Source organism: Vombatus ursinus, unplaced genomic scaffold (genome assembly GCF_900497805.2).
Source record: "Vombatus ursinus unplaced genomic scaffold, bare-nosed wombat genome assembly UNPS02014789.1, whole genome shotgun sequence".
Lineage (NCBI taxonomy): Eukaryota > Metazoa > Chordata > Mammalia > Diprotodontia > Vombatidae > Vombatus > Vombatus ursinus.
Window position 1 is genome coordinate 13064849 of NW_020954567.1, and position 19108 is coordinate 13083956.

General features: G+C 40.0%; 1 protein-coding gene across 1 annotated transcript in view; it reads left to right on the forward strand.

Moving 5' to 3' along the window:
- Positions 1-3645: 3645 nt before the first annotated feature.
- RABGAP1L (RAB GTPase activating protein 1 like) overlaps positions 3646-19108 on the forward strand; it is a 648400-nt gene continuing 632937 nt past the window's right edge. Inside the window, exon 1 of the mRNA XM_027868366.1 lies at positions 3646-3721. The gene's annotated coding sequence lies outside the window, so the exon portion shown is untranslated. The remainder of the gene's footprint in view (positions 3722-19108) is intronic.

Below are 19108 nucleotides of genomic sequence, written 5' to 3' on the forward strand. Positions count from 1 at the left end.
GTGTGTGTGTGTGTGTGTGTGTGTGTGTGTGTGTGTGTGTCTGTCCATGGAATAGAGCTCTTTTTTCTCAAAGCTACTGGGCTTACACATGCATGTAATTGTAACCCACTCTCCTCATACCTCTGTTTAAAAATCTTCAGCAACTTTTGCTTAAAGTCTAAACTCCTTAACCTGACAGTTAAAGCCATGTACAACCTGGTGGAACACACTGCTAACTTTTTCAGTTTTATCTCACATTGTTTCTTTACACACACAGTGTTGCAGGCTAACTAGATTACTTCTGGTTCTTTGAATGTACTCTGAACTTTCCTGACTCCATGCTTTTGTCAATGCTGTTTCCCAGGCCTAGAATGTTCTTTCTCCCTCCCATTCTTTGCCTGTTGAATTCCTCCCCACCCCTACTTTGTTTCTCATTTTACGGGGATAGGCACTGGACCTGTGATTTCATCTGTACACAGAAAATCCAAATGAAGAAACCTGTACTGATGCAGCTTGGGCACCTTCTCAGCAAGTTGTATCATCTTTGAGAATTGCCTGGAGCAATGATAGTTAAATGACTTGACCAGAGTCAAACAGCTATCAGTATCAGCAATGAGACTTGAACACTAATCTTTTTCAACTGTTGCTGGCTTACCTTGGACATTTTCGCTGTGGCCTTCTCATCCTGAAAGATCTCTCCACTCCTGTAGCCTCCTTTTTTTCATTGGTGAGTTCCCACCAGCATCTCAGTTTTGAGGAAGGGTCCAGGTCAACCATCCTTCTTCATTCCTCTCCCAGCTCTGCTCTGTCATGGCCTCACCAATATCCCTGGCCCTTTTTTTTTTTATGTGTAGACTTTCCTCATCGGAATGTAAGTTCCTTGAGGGCTGGCACTTTCTTTGTCCTTGTATTGGTATTTCCAGAACTTCGCACATGTGTGGTGCATAGTAGGAACTTTATAAATGCTTGTTGACCGGACTTCCTGGCTTGAAAGTCATCTTTCCATCCATTATGTCACACTGACTGTCATTGCTGTAGGCAACATGTTTATTAAAAACATTTCAGCATTCTAGACATGCATAAATCCACATGCTTCCAGTACTGCGAAAAGAATGATTGCTGCACTGTCTCTTCACTTTGTTGACAATGATATTTCTGTTTTGTTTTGTTTTTTTTTGGCTAGGTGATGGGGGTAAGTGACTTGCCCAGGGTCACACAGCTAGTAAGGGTTATGTGTCTGAGGCTGAATTTGAACTCAAGTCCTCCTGACTTCAGGGCTGGTGCTCTATCCACTGCACCACCTTGCTGCCCTGATAGTTCTGTTTTTTAAAAAATTTATTGCTATATTTTGTTTTTATATTACCTTCACTGTCAAATTACCCTCCCTGTACCTAGTGAACCATACCTTATAAGAAAGAATAAAAAGAAAAAAAGGCAGTTAGGCAAAACCAAATAGTGTAGATATAAACTGTTTGACAAAAATATATAATAGCTAGTATTTATATAGCACCTATTATTGTTAAGTGCTTTATAAATATTTTCTCATTTGATCCTTACAACAATTTTGTGAGGTAAATACTATTATTATTTTCCCCAGTTTTACAGATGAGGAAACTGAGGAAGATAGAGGTTAAGTGACTTGCCCAAGATCATATAGCTAGTAAATGACTGAGGCTGGATTTGAACTCAGGTCTTCCAGACCCAAACCTTGTCTGCTAGTTGCCTATTTGAAATAGTCCAGATTCTCAGTTCCCACCTTTGAAGGGAGGTACATTTTCTTAACTATTCTCCCCAAGTTTGGCCATCATAATTACAGTGTTCATTCTTTTTTTTTTTTTTAAATTCCATTTATATTGCTGCAATTGTTCTGCAAAATTTTCCTGGGTCTGCTTACTTCAGTCTTCATTAGTTTATATACATCTTCTCACAGTTCTCTTAATTGTTAATATTCCTAAAATTCTACTGCATTGATATACATTTATATCCTTTCACTCCAGTGACATTGCCGTTTTCTGCTTATCCATTTCCTCTTGGTGTCATTTGCTGGATTATATTAATAGTCCCTGTTCTGCACCCTTACGGGAATGCAGACACAGATACCTTTGGCTTCTTTCTTGAAATGGAGGTTCTGGAAGGCAGTTGACAGCATATGACTAGCAAGAGAATAGAGCTGGATATTTAGATTACAAGGTTATTTGTGAAGAGATTATACTGCTAGAGCTGATGAGAAGTCCAAGAAAGCATGTATAGAGAAAAAGGAGAAAGGGTATGAGGAGAGAGCTCTGGGGAACAATTTTGCTAAGAGTTCACCAGGGTGGTCATGTCTTTGAACTCATCTTTGTAGGTTTCTAGGGAGAGGAAGAGGGAAGAGAAGAGCTCACTCTTAATCTTGAGAGTCAGGAGGCTTCATGTGGTTGGGTTGTTAGAATAGATATTTCTTAGCTTGGGGCATTTGTGACCCAATGGAATGATGTTGTTACTTATCTAGCAGCCCTTCAGAAGTACAATTGAAGAAAAAGGGAGTTGGTGGCACTGAGCCAGGGCTGAAGGTTGGTCATAGGGCAGAGTCAAGGGTGGAGGACAGTGTATAACTGCACCAGTCAACCATAGTGTCTGGACAAGACTAAAAAGAAAGGAAAGTGAGGCCAGAGCAGTCTCGATGGACTAAGAGAGCTGGGAGGCATGGAAAGCTTGAAAGTTGCTGTGAGGACACCGAGTAGGAGTGAAGTTGAGAGATGAAGGAAGACACCAGAAAGGGAAATTTCTGAATTAAAAATCAAGGAGGTGATGGTGAGGTCTAGGCTGGGGTATGACTGTCCTTGTGGCTGGATAAAATTGAGGCAAGCTGTTAAATAAAGGGTGATGAGGAGGTTGCTAAACTGGCATACCAAGCTTTTGGAGAGGACAAGATGTATGTGGGAGTATGGAAGCAGGACTGCAGTCCGGTGCTGAATTCCTCGAGAAAGGAGCAGAAGTGATTTGAAGGTCAGTGGCTGGCAGTGACAAGGACTTGGGCTGGGGGGTGTGGATGGATGGACCAAGTCCCAAAGGAGGAGAGCGTGCTGAATCAGACGATGTCCGAGGGGGGAGTCCCTAGCATTGGCAGTGGGGACCAGAGGGCATTGGGGTGTTGGAAAGGAGAGAGATGCCCTTCTGGGTAACTCCTGCGAAGAGCCGGGGGACACGGGGGTTCAGAGTCCCCACGATGCGCTCACGGAGTCCGAGCTAAACGCTAACCCACTTGCAGAAGCCCAGAGATAAGGAAACAAGCCTTCTGCAGGACCTCAGCCCCCGCTCCCCAGCCTGTGCAGCAGCTCGCTTCGGGTGCCTGGGGATGCGCGCGTGGGAGGCTTTTCAGGCAGCGCGCAGGGAGCCAGGAGCCCGGGCTCGGGTGGGTGAGGGTAGAGCAGCACGCTCCGGAAAGAGCGAGAGCGAGCGAGCCGAGCGGCGCGTGCGCGCGCCTCCAGAGCGGGCCGGGGAGGGGAGGCAGGCAGGGAGCGCGCACGCCGCCGCTCAGCGAGACCGGGACGCTCGCGCTCGCGCTCCGCTCTTCCCCCCTCCCTGCTGTCCCCCGCTCCCCCCCCCGCACCTCCTCCCTTCCTGCTCGCTCGGCCTCCCTCGCTCACTTCTCGCTCCCCCCTCCCCCGGGCGGCGGCGGAGTGAACGGGACGGGCCGGGCCGAGGGCAGTAGGGCGCCGCGCCGCGCGGCGGAGGAAGAAGAGTTGAGATCGCCGCTGCCTCGGTGAGTGAGGGAGCGGGCGCGCGGGCTGGGGCGGGGGCTGGGGCTGCGGCGGCCCCCCGGGGGCCGAGCCCGCCCGGGCAGGCGCGCGCCGGGGGGCCCCCACCGCTTCCTGGACGCCCCGCTGGCGGGCCCGGGGGCGGGGGCGGGCGCCCCGCGGCCCCCCGCTGTCCCGCCGCTTGGGGCTCTGCCCGGGAGACTGGAGAGGCGACTCTGCGATGGGGCAGGGGCGCGGGCGGATCGCTACCTGCCGGGGGACCCAGGTGTCTGGGTGCCCGTCCTCCCCCGAAAAGTAGCTGATGGAGAAAGCAGGAAAGCGCCCCCCGCCGCCCCTGGTCCGACACCTCTCCCTTCCCCAGGCGGTCCCCCGTTCTCCTGATCCCCGACTTCAAAGTTTGGGGCACCGGGCGAGCACTTTGCTCCGGCGGCCACCGGTGCCGGGAGGGGGTCTGCCTCCATTCATTGGGGGTCCCGTACTCGTTACTGGGACTCGGGTCCGTTCCCTAGGTGTTCGTGTAATTTGGACAGCATTGCTTTATGAATCCCTTCCCCTTCCCCTTCCCCCCATCCCCTTTCTTCTTAGGTTTCTCAGATTGGGGTGGGGAAAAAAAAAGTAGTTCTTAAGACAAGAATCTTAATTTACACCACTTGCAGAACTGATGAGGAGTGATGGAAAATGCTTAGTGCCATGCAGAACTTGTAAGGAGAACTTAAGCTTGCCTTGACAGCCTCTGGCTTTTTGGAAGCTTATCTCAAGGCCTACAAAAATCCCTCTAGTTTAGGGATTTTTAATCAAGTTAAGACCTACTTGCAGGGTATTTGGGTGGTGACAGGTTATTTCGTGTCATACTTCGGAAAACAGCTTTGAAAACTTCTGAACTTTGAAGTATCAAAATTTGGCTTCCATCATCCGGTATTGGCATGAAGCTTGCTTGAAGTCAAATTGAAAATGGATTTTGCTTCTGGAAAATATTAGAACCAAAATTGCTCGCCCCTGGAATATTGGCTTATGTATGACTCAGTATTTCAACGAAGTTAACGTATGAAACTGACAGTGAGATGGCAAAGAGCAAAGTCTGAAGTTGAATTTAATGCTATAATGGATCATTGGCATCATCAGATTATATTAAGCATCTACCTGCCAGTGGTCTTGTTCAGGGCTTTTGCAAGTAAGGCTGCCCTCTGTACTAATGAAGTGTAATACTGTGCTGTTACATGACATATTATTAATAATCAAAGAATAATTAGGTAGAATCAGGTACTTTGAATGTGAAAATGTACAGCAAACCCACATTCATGGTACAATGTTTTAAACAAGGTGTAGAGGAATTTAGATTTGTGCATTGTCTCTTCTATTAGATTGTGAGCTCCTTGAGGTCAGGGATTGTCATTTGCCTTTCTTAGTATACTCACTGATTAAGCACAGTGCCTGGCACATAGCAGATGCTTAATAAATACTTATCGACTGACATTCATGCTATTTAGTTGTGGCAGAATATGAGATCTTGAAACCTGGAATGGAAAGAACTAGATGTCCAATGCACATCTTAATCTCATCAGGTCCAAAATAGAACTCATTTCGCCCCCAACCCCCCCCCCCTTCCCCTTCCCTGTTAATGTAGAGGGCAACACCATCTTCCCAGCCCTTTGGGCTCATCACCTAGGAGTCATCCTTGACTCCTCACTATGGCTCACACTCCCCACCCCCATCCCCCATATCCAAGCTGTTGCCAAGGCTTGTTGATTTCACCTTTGCAAAATCTCTCATATATGCCCTCCTTTTCCTCTGACGCTACCACCACTCTAGTGCAAGTCCTTGATTACTGCCCTACCCTGCTGGTGGGTCTGCCTGCCTCAAGTCTCTCCCAGGTTCAGTCTGTTCTCTGTATTCTCTGTTATTCAAAACCCTTTATAACCTACCTCCTTCCTACCCTTGCAGTCTTCTTGTACCCTTTGATCATGACTCTGGCCTCCTGGCGGTTCCACCAACAAGACGCTCCTTCTCTCCACTCCAGGAATTTTCTCTGTCTGTCCCCATACTTAGGATGCTCTTCCTCTTCAATCCCACCTACTGATTTCTCTGGCTTCCTTTAAGTCCCAACTAAAATCCCACTTTCTATGGGAAGCTTTCCCTGACCCCTCTTAATTTCAGTGCTTTCCCTCTTTTCTTTATTTCCTATTTGTCTTGTATATAGCTTGCTTTGTATATCTTCATTTACATGTTGGCTCCCTCATTAGACTGAAAACTTCTTGAGGGCAGGGACTGTCTTTTGCCTCTTTTTTTATTCCCAGTGCTTAGCACCTTACCTAGCACATAGTAGGTGCTTAATAAAAGTTTATTGAATTGAATTGAGAGAATGTATTAACTCAGGGGTGACCAGTAGGTTTTGGAGTGTGTGAACAGGAGTACACTGGGACTTGTTTAAGAACTTTGAATATTATGGATTACTTCTATTAGTAAGCTGTTATATATTACATATTGGTCCCATTGATACATTACTAACAATCCAGTCTCTATTGACCTCTTCAGTAGTTATATAGCAAATTTTGAGCCTTAATTTCAGAGTTTCTTTTTATTAGGCCATCTTTGGGAGTCAGGGAACTTCTTCATGTTAAGTCAACTGAAAAAGTCAGCTTAGAATATAATTCAATTGAATTTTGAAATGGGTGGCTTTTAAGAACCCCAGTTGAAAAAAATCTCATCAATTGCCTTAGCCAAAGTAGGAAATACTCACATTACCTAATTACTTTATATTCAAGCAACTCCTAGAGCTATTGTACGATGTCTGAAACCAAAGACAAAATTAGAAGGCAGAAAGATTTTTTTTCCTCTTGGAATATTAAGAGAGCTAAATTCCGATACAAGTAGTTAAAATATTACTCATTTTAGGTGTTTGAGATTAAAGCCTTGAGGCTTTAATATGCAGAGACCATTCAGTAGTAATTTAGTTCCATTATTTTGAGAATATAAACCTGGAGAGTACCATCTGTTTGCTGCTTTGGTGGCTGTCCTCCTGAAGTTGTCCCAGTTCAGGGTTACTCTGTTTAAGACTTGTGTCAGTGATTGTAGGGACATGGAAGCAGAGAGAATATAGCCTGTGAGATTCAGGAGATTGTTTACTTATTTTGCACAAGTTGCCATGTGCTCCTTATAGTACAACTTTTACATTATGTACGGGTTGGCCATGGCCTCAGGGTCTGAGTGGCCGCTTAAAACTATTTCATCTGCTGGCACCTCAAGGGCAGCCCAGGGATTTCTTTTGGAAATGTAGTCTATTTGCCACAAAACACAGTGGAATTTGAAAATATATGGGCTCATTTTGAGTTGTGATGAAAAGACTCAGTTTTGGAGGGATTTTTAAATTTTGGAAATGATGGAAAAATGCTATTTTCTTTGACTTAAACTATTGCTTCATGGGTTTGCATAAGGCAGCATTAATGGAAGAAATGGAATTTGTTTACTGTGATGACAGTATTTGAAATTGACTTGAACTTCTTGACTGCCAATGGATACAAAAAAAGGGCACTTCAGAATGAAGGAGAATCGACATTTGTTTATACAGTTCATTACCCCCCATGTTACCCTCGTGGATGTGGTATTGCTCATTTATTTAAGCAAGTTGAATAATAATTGAGTAAATATTTTTTAGGTGTCTACTGTGTGCAAGCCTCTGTGTTCAAGATGTTTCAGAGATGAAAAAAAAAACCAACTTTAACAGTTTACAGCCAAATGTAGTGAGGAAGAGGCATGTACACAAAATAACTATTACACATAGATATAATTAAATGCATAGGAAAAGAGATAGTAAAGAGTATGATAGATTAAAGTATCACTTTTAGTTGGTGGAATCAGGGAAGGGGGAAGGGAACAAGCAGTTATTAAGTGTCTACTATGTGCCTGGCACTGTGCATAAAGACTGGTATCTGAACTGGGCCTTTCTCAAAGAAGAGATTTTGGCAAGCAGAGATTTAGATTAGAGACTGTCCATTCAGGGTGTATATCATAAGTAAATTAAGGTAAGAGAGAGTAAGATGGAAATAGGTTGTAGCTCAGTTTGTAACACAGAATTCACTAAAGGAAGTAAGCAATGTGGAATGCTGGGTGGAGCTAGATTGTGGAGGGTCTTGAATGTCAGGGTCATAGGTCTAGCCAAAGCTAGCAGGGATCTTAGAGGTCATCTAGATAGTAGGTGTCAAACACGTGGCCTACCATACTCCCAACACTCCAGAGTACAGAGGGACCAGGTTAAAATGTAATTGGGAAATATTTAACAAAATAAATAAAAACATGATAAAACATAGATAATATTACATTTAAAAACTAAGTCAATATGCAACTTACAGGGATCCTTATGTAGTGGCGGATCCTTATCTGGCTGAATTTGATACTGCTGATCTAGGCCAACCCTCTCATTTTACAAATGAGGAAACTGAGGCCTGTAGAGGTAAAGTAGCCAGGACAGATGCATAATGTGATTAGATTTGAGGATTAAAAAGATTTTTTTCTTTTTGGCTGCAGTGTTAAGGATGGATTGGAGAGAGGGACAGGCTGGCATCAGGGAGAACAATTAGATGGCTATTATAATTGTCCAGATAATAATGGAAGTGGAAATCAAGGGAAGACTGTGTTATGCTATAGAGAATCCATAGGATTAGGCATTTGATGGGATGCTGGAGGTGAGAAGAGGGTCGAATATGACTCTAAAGTTTTGAAGAATGATGCTGCCCTCTTTAGAAATAGAGAATTTAAGATCAAAGGAAGGATTTGAATTCTTTCTCTATAGACTCTTTATGTAATTTGGGGGCAATTTTTGGTGTAAATATTTGGGACTTTCCCAGGATATTCTTACTTTCTGCTTTTTAATCAGTTACATTTAATATAATTTTACATTTCACCTCATTTTAAAATCTTTTTTTAAAATAAAATTTTATTGATATAAATTTTAATCACTTAAGTTGTCCCTTCATCTCTTTATTAAAGATGCATATTCCCTTTATCTTTTTTTTTTCTTCTTCCTCTTCTTTTTTTTCTAAAGGCAATTGGGGTTCAATGACTTGCCCAGGGTCACACAGCTAGTAAGTGTCAAGTGTTTGGTCTGAGGCCGGTTTTGAACTCAGGTCCTCCTGACTTCAGGGCTGGTGCTCTATCCACTGCGCCACCTAGCTGTCCCCCCTTTATCTTTAAAGAAAGAAAAAGTGAAAGAAAAAAAATCAACAAAACCAATCAATACTTTGAAAAAAATCTGACATTATATGTAGTCTTCTACACCCAGTGACCTCCCTCCTCTACAAAGGAATAGGGTGGTAATGTTTTCTCATGTCTCTTCTTTGGTACTATGCTTGCTTTGTAATTTTGTACAGTCACTTTTGATGGTTTTGTGGTTATTGTTCTTTTGTTTACATTGTTGTAATGATTGTGTAAATTGTTTTCCTGGCTCTGCTTTCATCACTTTGCAATCAGTTCATGTAAGGCTTTCCATATATCTCTGTATATATCATATATGTCATTTTTTACATCACAGTAATAGTTTCGTAACTTTCACATACCATGTTTTTATCTAGCCATTCCTCAATTGATGGGCATCTACTTTATTTCCAAGTCTTTGCTACCATAAAAAGTGCTAATATAAATATTTAGATGTATACATAGACTTTTTAATCAATGACCTAAATGGGATATGTGCTTAGCAGAGAAATCTCTGGGTAAAAAGGTATTAACATTTTAGTTGCTTTATTTGCATAATTCCAAAATGCTTTCTAAAATGGTTTTACTGATTCGTAGTTCCACCAATAACTCATTAGTGTACCTGTCTTCCCACAACTCCCGCAACATTGACTATTCCAGACTTTTGTCATCATTGTCAATTTGTAGGGTTTGAGATGAAACCCCAGGATTGTATTGATTTTTGTTTTCTCTTATTAGGGCTTTGAAGCATTCTTTCATAAGGGTATTAATAGTTTGCAATTCTTCTTTTAAACTGCTTGTTTCTATCGTTTGATAACAGCTTCTAAGGAATGGCTTTTGGTCTTACATATTTCTGTTGTCTGTATATCTTGACTGGTAAACCTGTATCAGGATATTATTTCTATGCACACTTTCAGTTGATTAGGAGTTAGGGTGTTTGAGGTTAAGCTAATGTGTGCATTTGAGATTCTGAGGCCTCATCTCTTCTGTTTAAAAAATATTTACTTAGAAAAGTAACAGAATTTTCAACAAAAAACAAAACTTGAAGAATGTGGTCACAGACTGTGGTGGTGTGATAAGTCATAGAACCAAAAACATTTCCAAGAATACCACCTCCTCCTTAAAAAAAAAATAAATTCCAGTTAAGCTTAAAATAGAAAATAGTGAACTAAAGAGTTAAAAGCCTCCAGAACTAAAGCCAGACTTACTTAGATTGGACAAGTCTAGTCATTTTTTGAATATGTTGAATTTTCTTTACCTATCCATTCCACATTCTGTTGATGGGAATGGCTACTGTGCATATTGCAGAGACAAAAAAATTGAGCTCTAGAGAAAGCTTAGTAATTAGGATTCTGGATAGAAGGTGGCAAAAATGAAGAATTTTGGGAATTACCAAGAAAGGAGAAGGTACTTTATACCACCGTATTCTTATTTAGAGTGATGCTGACAGGTCAGATTTGCTGGCATGCTTTGCTTGGAGTTGTTTCATTAGCTGACTTTTTGTAGATGTTGTCAGGTATGGTATGCTGTGGGAGAGGAAGAGTGTATTGCTGGATGTATCTGAGGCCAAGAGCCTAGACTACTTTTTATATTTGATAATCTTTTCATATTGCCTCAGTAGCCATCTGGAGGAGCATTTGCAACAATAGGGAAGCGTTATTTACTATGTTACTGAGAGCATGTATGACCCTCAGCCACAATGTAAGTAAATGCTTAAAGGGTGGAATTATTTCTGCATTAGGGACAGAACCTTGAATTTAGGAGTCTTTTTTTTTTTTAAACGGGAAATTGTCTTTGCCAGATTTGTGGCCCAGAATTGCCTCTGTGATAAAAAACCAAGTCCACAGCCTGGCCTTTAAATTCTTCTGCATTTTCTTTCCTATCTTTCCAGACTCATTTCCTTTTACTCCCAGTCCCAACACTTTTCCATCCCAGTTGGCCTGGAAGCTAGCTGTAGCAGGAGCACCAGATTTCATCTCTCATCTCCATGCCTTTGTGTAAGCTGTTTCCCAAGCCTTAAACCTCCAGCTTCTTTCAGGGTTCAGCCCAGATAGACTGCCGCCGCCGCTCCTCTCTGCTCCTCATTGAAGCCCTTTCTGATTCTTCCCAGTTGGTAGTGCTCTTCCCTAGTCAAGATAATAAGCTAATTTTCTTCAATAGGTAAACTGCATTTCTTTCTACTAATGGAGCAGATAGTTTGACATACTTCAGGATGTAGGATAGAGAACTGATTTATTAACCCAGCCCTTTCAAAGAAGACATAGACTAGCGGGGACTACTAGTTTTAGACTAGTGTATACTGATTTACAAGCAAGTTCCCCCTTCCTCTGCCAAGTTACTTTATTGACCAAATCTGGGATGGGAGGAGACAGCACTTAGGTACTTTTCCTTCTTAGGGATGAATTCTCTTCTTCACTGCAGCTGGCTTTTGACCCTGGAAAATGGCACTGGCCCATTAGTTGTTGTTGTTTTTCATTCATGTCCGATTCCTCATGACCCCAGGGACCATAGCATGCCAAGCCCTTCTATCCTCTGCTTTCTCTTGAAGTCGATCCAAGTTGATATTTGTTGTTTCCATACTGGCCCATTAAGAGGCAGCCAGTTGGGGATCTTTCTAGTATTTGTTCTGGCAGATGGGGTACTGGATGCTATTCAATATATGCACTAATCTCTCTGAGTTTATCTGTCTGTCTATCATCTATCTTTATGCAACTAGGTGGCAGATAGTGGCTAGAGTTCTGGCCTGGAGTCAGGAAGATCTGAGTTAAATCCGACCTTAGACACTTACTAGCTGTGTGACCCTGAGCAAGACACTTGATTTGCCTCAGTTTCTTCATCTGTAAAATGGAGAGAGTAATAGATATTTGTAAAGTGCTTTGCAGACCTTAAAGCCTTATATAAATGCCAACTTTATTACATATATGTACATGTGTATGTTTTATATCCAAACAGAATGTAAGCTTCTTGAGTGCAGGAATTTTCTTATTTTTGTATTTTGTGTGCCATTTTATAGTAAATGATTATTAAATATTTGTTGAAGAGACTATAGAATTTTTTTTTTTTGCCATTTTGAATGGACAGTACCAACATTGCCATAACCCTGCCAAAAATAGTACCAAATGAAGCTTTTAAAGTGTAATTTCTAAATGACTTGATAAATTAGGTAGACAGCTTAGGTTCAGGCAGGAAATTAGTTTTCCTAAAACCTAAGTTTTGATAAGAGATTCAGGGCAGCATGGCTAATTAGAGATATTTTCTTGACTGAATGTAACTGTGAGATGCTGATGGATACCCTCCTCTAAACTCTGCCTTAGGTTCCGTTCTTTTTTTTTTTTTTAAATTCTTCCGTTGCTGAGGAAATAAATTTGTCATGGTGGCTCAGGCAGAAGAATTTCTTCAGACTTATCTTCTTGGTTGTGCCATGGAATTGATAGGTCAGAAGGAAAATGACTATTATAATTGACATTTCATTGGTGGTGTGTGAAGGTCCTAAGTTAGTAAGAGGCAGAATGGGGATTCACAGCCCAGTCTTTTGGGTTAAGATGTGATGCTCTTTATGCCATGACCTAGCTGCCTTGGATACTAAGCTGAAGCCTGTAGATGGCCAAAACTAAATGCCCACGGCAGCTATGTAAGACCTTTGGTAGGCTGAAGGCTGTGTACTTATTGTTTGAATTGTCATGATGCTCCCTTGTTTCACAATTTGCTGAATTTTTGCTTCCATTAATACTGCAAAGATAAAGATTCTGGGCAAGTAATATATATAGTACTTGTCAAATGGATCATTCACTGTAATTCCAAAGTAATTTTGGTCATTTTGGTAGTGTCATCTTGCATGAAGTTTACTTGAAGGAAAACCAGAGTTCACTTGATCAAAGTCCATGCTCCGTTTGAATCGATGAGAAAATGTTTGTGGAAATTGTGTGAATCAGTACAAAGATAAATGAGTATCGTATCATGATTTTCATATTTAATGACTGCTATCTATTGGCTATGTAGTACTGTCTCATTGGAAAGCTTGAGCAGTTTTATATGTGCTATGTGCAAAAAATAACACACCAAATGACAATACAACATTTCCTACATATTTTAGAAATGTAACACCATGTGACTATGGTGTAGTGGAAAGAACATTGGACTTCGAGTCAAAAGACATGAATATCCATGCTCTGCCATGTATTAGCTATGTGACTCATGGTCAAATCCTTTCTCTTGTTAGCCTTAATTTCCTCATCTGTAAAATTGGGAAAACAGCATTTATAGTACTAATCTCAGGGGATTATTTGAAGAAAGTGCTTTGTTGGGGCAGCTCGGTGGCGCAGTGGATAGAGCACCAGCCCTGAAGTCAGGAGGACCTGAGTTCAAATCTGGCCTCAGACCAAACACTTGACACTTACTAGCTGTGTGACCCTGGGCAAGTCAGTTAACCCCAATTGCCTTAAAAAAAAAAAAGAAAGTACTTAGTTAATCTTAAAGGCCTACATAAGGGTGAGGAGGTTTGTTATTAATAGAATATAATGTCCTCATGGTGTCAGCATGGGTTTTTGGGCTAGGTTTATTTCATGGAAGATCCTAGTCAAATTTTCTCCAGCCATTTCCATGGTACAAAATGCTGTTGGTATTCCATCAAATGATTCACACTTTCTCTTTATAAAAAAATGTTTTATTGATAGCCTTTAAAAAATATATCATTGTTGGGGCAGCTAGGTGGTACAGTGGTTAGAGCTCTGGTCTTGGAATCAGGAGGACTTGAGTTCAAATGTGGCCTCAGACACTTGCCACTTACTAACCGTGTGACCCTGGGCAAGTCACTTAACCCTGATTGCCTCACCCCCCCAAAAAAAAACAGAAACAAAGAAAAAATATATCATTGTTAAGACTCTTTTCCCAAGCACTCTTTTCTATAACTCTTTTCCGTAGAACCATCTCTTTTAAAAGGTAAGTACAGTCAAGAAAGTGAATCGACTCATTGGCCATGTCTGAAAATGTATACTTCATTCTGTACCTATAATTGACCACCTTTCTACTTAGTAGCATGCTTCACTGTTAGTCCTATGAAGTCCTGATTGGTTGGTCACTACATGGGCACTCATTTTTCTTCTTTTCTTCTTCTACAAAATGTAGAAATGCTGTAAATATTTTTGTTTAAATGGGACCTTTACTTCTGTCTTTCACCTCCTTGAGATATTTATTTACTAGTAGTAGTATTAATAGTGTCAGATGATCTGTGCAGTTTATTGACTTGAATTCTCCAAAGCCAGACATACGAACATTTTAAAAATATGCCGTTAAGGGGCAGCTAGATGGCACAGTGGATAGAGCACTGGCCCTGGAGTCAGGAGAACCTGAGTTCAAATCCGGCCTCAGACACATAACACTCACTAGCTGTGTGACCCTGGGCAAGTCACTTAACTCCATTGCCTAGCCAAAAAACAAAACAAAACAAAACAAAAAAACCCCAAAATATGCCGTTAATCATGGGAATTGTAAAAAAATCCATTCTACCTTGCACATGACAATATCACAAGATGGCTTACTTAGTTTAAGACTGTTATGTGAAGCTCCCAATGAGCAAGAGAACATGTAGCAGCACCGCTGTTGAGGATATAATAATACCAATGAGATGGTTGTTTCAGAATCAGACTATGTACTCTTAGAGCTGACAATGGGATAATCTGCTGATTCCATTTAGTTTATATAAATAATATTGGGACAGATGGTGACTATGATAATTGAACTAGTAATGCCTCATAAATTTTTTCCATTAGGAATACAAAGTATATATTTAAAAAAAAATCCTAGGAGATTTAGGAAGTAATTAAAAGAATTCAGTGTTAGAATTTTTTTTAAGTAGATAACTAAAAAGTGGAGTTTCCCATAGGCTTCCTCACTCCTTCAGTTGTTACAAGTAAAATTTATGTTTTAATGGATTTGACAAACACTGAACAAAATGAGCATTTTCATATGCACTGAAAAGAGGGGAAGAGATTTATGCATGAAATAGCAAATCTCTATTGTGTAAATGTTGCTTTTCTTTTTAAGCATTTAATAAATTCAGCATGTAATTCTCAGAGCTGTCGTGCTTGTCTGTGATTTCTTCTGGCTTCTGTTTTCTTCTCATTTTTTGGGGGGGGGGAGGGATAGTAAAGGTGAAGCCTTTTTCCCTGTCCCCTCTGCTTCTCCTACCCTCAATTAAAAACAAAAAGAAAAGGAAAAATAAAACCTTTGTAACAAATATAGTCAAGTAAAACAGATTCTCACACTAATCTTGTCCAAAAATGTATGTCTCACTCTAAATCTTGAGTCCATCAGATTTCTGTCAGGAGGACAGAGAGCTTGCATCATTACAGATGCGATGAAACTGTGGTTGACCATTCATTCCATTAATCAGAGTTCTTAAGTCTTTCAGAGTTGTCTTTAAATTATTGTTATTGTAGAAATTTTTCTCTTGGTTTATACACTTAATTTTGCAGTGTTCATATAAATCCTTCCAGGTTTCACTGAATTAATATGACCCTTTTGTCATATTTTATGGCATGCTGAAATTCCGCAACATTCATTTACCATAATTTGTTCAGCCATTCCCCAGTTGTTGGGCACTCCCTTACTTTTCAGTTCTTTGCCGCCACAAAAAGAGCTTTTACAAATATGTTTGTACACATGGGTCTGTTTTTTATCTCGTTAGGCAGCCTTGTAGTGGCATCACTCGGTCAAGTAACAGAACTTTGTGGTTATAGTTCCAAATTGCTTTCCAGAATGGCTAAGCCAATTTACAGCTCCACTAACAGTGTATTGATGTGCATATGTTTCCTAGCCTTTCTCATATTTGTTATTTTCCTTTTTTGTTCTTTTTGCCAGTGTAATGCATGTGAGGTAGAATCTGAGTTGCTTTAATATGCATTTCTCTAATTATTCATAATTCGTAGCATTTATTTGTATGATTGTTGATAGCTTGGATTTCTTCATTTCACAACTGCCTGTTCATATCTTTTGACTGTTTATCAGTTAGGGAATAGGTCTTCTTATAAATTTGAATCAGTTCCTTATATTAGAGAAACTTGCTGCAAAGAATGTTTCAAGTTCCTAGTTCCCTTTCTAATTTTAACTGAATTGGTTTTGTTTGTGCAAAAACCTTAATTTTATTTAATAAAAATTGTTTGTTTTATCTTCTGTGATCCTTACAGTTCCTTGTTTGGTCATAAACTGTTCCCCTTAGTCATGGCAGGTAATTTCTCCTTTATTCCTCTAGTTTGTATATGAAGTGACCTTTTTATCTCTAAGCTCTATTTGGAGCTTATTTAGGCTTCTTTGGATCTTGGTATATGATGTCAAGTGTTAGTCTCTAAACCTAACTTTTGCCATGCTTTCTAGTTTTCCCTGGAATTTTTGATGAATAGTGAGTCCTTACTCCTGTAGCTGGGATCTTTGGGTTTAGCAAACACCAGGCTACTAGATCTGAGTAGTTTTCATTCATGATTTCATGAAATATAGCCAGGTTCTTTTTTGGGTTATGACTTTACTATAGCTCAATGATTCTTCCATTTTTTACCCCTTGTGTTCTTTCCAGGTTATTTGTTTTGGATATAAGATACTTTTATTTTCTTCTATTTTTCAGTCTTTTGATGTTTTAATATTTCTTGTTGTCTCATTAACTTCTTTTTAGTCCATTCTAATTTTCAGGGAGTCTGGTCATTTTATAAATGGCTTTACACCTCTTGTTCTAAGTTGTTAATTATCCTTCTAAGTCTTTCTTTTAGAGCTTTTATTTCTTTTCCAGTTCTTTCACCTAGAGATTTCATTTTATTTCTATTTTTTAAAATTAAAAAAAATTAAAATGAAAAAATTCTGTTTTTTAAATTTATTATAGGAATTCTAGTTGATATTGTTGTCAAGCTGTGTTTTTCTTTGAGACTTTGCTTGTGGATGTTGTGGAGTTTTTTGTTTTTGTTTAGTTATCTTTCTAGCCTTACTTACAAAATTGGAATTTTGTGTTAGAGTCAGGCTCAGTGCACTTATAGTGGTAATTTCTAGGTCTTGTAAGGATGTATTTTGTAGTTCATGAGGTCCTGCTACTGCTTTCTTTGAGTATTGCGTTCTGTGTTCTTCAGTGATCTTTAAGTTCAGGCTACTAAGCTACAAGCATTCATTATGTTCTAATCAGTCTGATGTCAGGTTCATTCTGATTGCCACCTTCCTGGTCTGAGCTTGGTGGGCTTCTGAGCTTGGCTTGGATCTGGGAGACACAACTGCTGGCTTGCTCCTGTTTTAGAGTGATCTAGAAGCTCTGCAGGCTCAGAGTGCCAGGGTTATTCTACTGCAACTTCCAGCCCCAGTCTGTGGTCTGAATTGGAGATTCTGCCCTGTGATTAGAGCCACAGAACTGTAAGCTCACCCTTAGTCTGAATTTCTTGCCTTGGGACATAGCCTCAGCTTTAGTTCGTACTGGATCCATATAGAACTTCTCTTCACTTATTTGTGAACAAGGCATATGTGCATGTATTTGTGTGTACATGTGTGTGTGAATGTTAGTGTTAGTATAATTGTGTTGATAATACAAGAGTAAAATATATTTCTATTTTTAAGATGAAAAGGAAGCATAAGATCATGCTACAAATGAGAAATACTGCTAGAAAAACAACTTGATTCTCCAATCTTTGATTGCAGTCAGTCAAAAATAATTTGTTAAGCATCTGATGTGTGCTAGGCACTACTAGCTGTGTGACCCTGGGCAAGTCACTTAACCCTGTTTGCCTCAGTTTCCTCATGAGTAAAATGAGCTGGAGAAGGAAATGGCAAAACTGCTGTAGAATCTTTGTCATGAAAACCCCAAATGGGGTCTTGAAGAGTTGGGCATGACTGAAATGACTGAACAACAACAAAAGCCCTGTGTCAAGCACTGGGGCTGCAAAGAAAGGCAAAAACTTGTTATTAGATTTGGATATCTAAATTTTATAATATCTTTTGTAGATATTTGGTCATGTTTAGGGGACCAATTCAGTAGGGAGAAAGTGCATAAGAATCAGTGTTAGAAAATTAAAACACATTATCTTTGATCTCCCTCAGTCATTGTTCTTTGGTCTAACCTCTTAAAGTAGAGTTAAATAAATTAACAATTAGATCTTACTTCTTTTTGGCCTCTAAAATAACTGATTTCTATAGTGCTTTAAAGTTTATAAAAATAGTTTTCTCACTACAATATGGCAGGTAGTAGTACAACTATCATTTGCCCCATTTTTACAGATGAGGTGCTCAGGGAGGTCAATTGATGACCATGGTTAGTAAGTGGCCTTCTGGTTCTACCACCTCCTGTGTTCTTTCTACTACTTTATACTTTATTCTTACTTGACTAATATAGATGTTGTATTATATGCACATATATTCTGTTTGCTTTAATTATGCATCATTATAGCTGCTTTCTTTTGGTATAGGAGACCTAGTTTCAGTAGGTTTTTGTTGCCAGGTGTTGAGTGACTCTTCTAGCTCAGAAGAGTAACGCTGAAGCTCTAACCAAACTGGTTTATCCTGCTGTCATCAGTTTAACAAATTTCAAAGAAGTGATGCTTATCAGTTAACTTGTTCAAAGATAAAGCTGCTTTGTAGAGAAAATATTCAGTATTCACTGAAGAAACTAGTTTGATTGGAGATCACATTGATTCTTTCCACTTTTGCATGTCACTTTCAGCCTTTCTGCATGCCATTCATAAGGAAACTTCACTATTTAGCCTTGATAAGAAATTGCACTTTCCACCTGAGAACAAATGCTGTTTTTTCAAAAATAAATTTTTATTGACATTTTCTGTTTGTTACATCTCCATAGTTTTCCCAGGTATTTCGGTCCCCCTCCAAGAGGGCCATCTGCTATGACAATAGTATTGTTTAAAGAGAAAAGAAATCAGTGTAACTGCTACATTGAAAGAAATCTGGAAACATATGCAATGTGTAACACCTGTGGACCTCCTGCCTCCCTTAAGGGGTGGGTTGGCGGGAAGTGTCCTCTCATATATCTTCATTCAGGTTCCATCTGATCTTTATAAATTTGTTACATTTACTTTTGATTTTGTTTTTTTTTGGGTCTGTTATTATTTTTTCCATTTACATTGTTCTAGTTACTGTGTATGTTATTTTCTTGACTGCTTCTCTGGATAGTTCATTTAGAAGACTGGAGTTTTTTTCTTTTTTAGATTGAATTAGGTTAACTGTTAGGA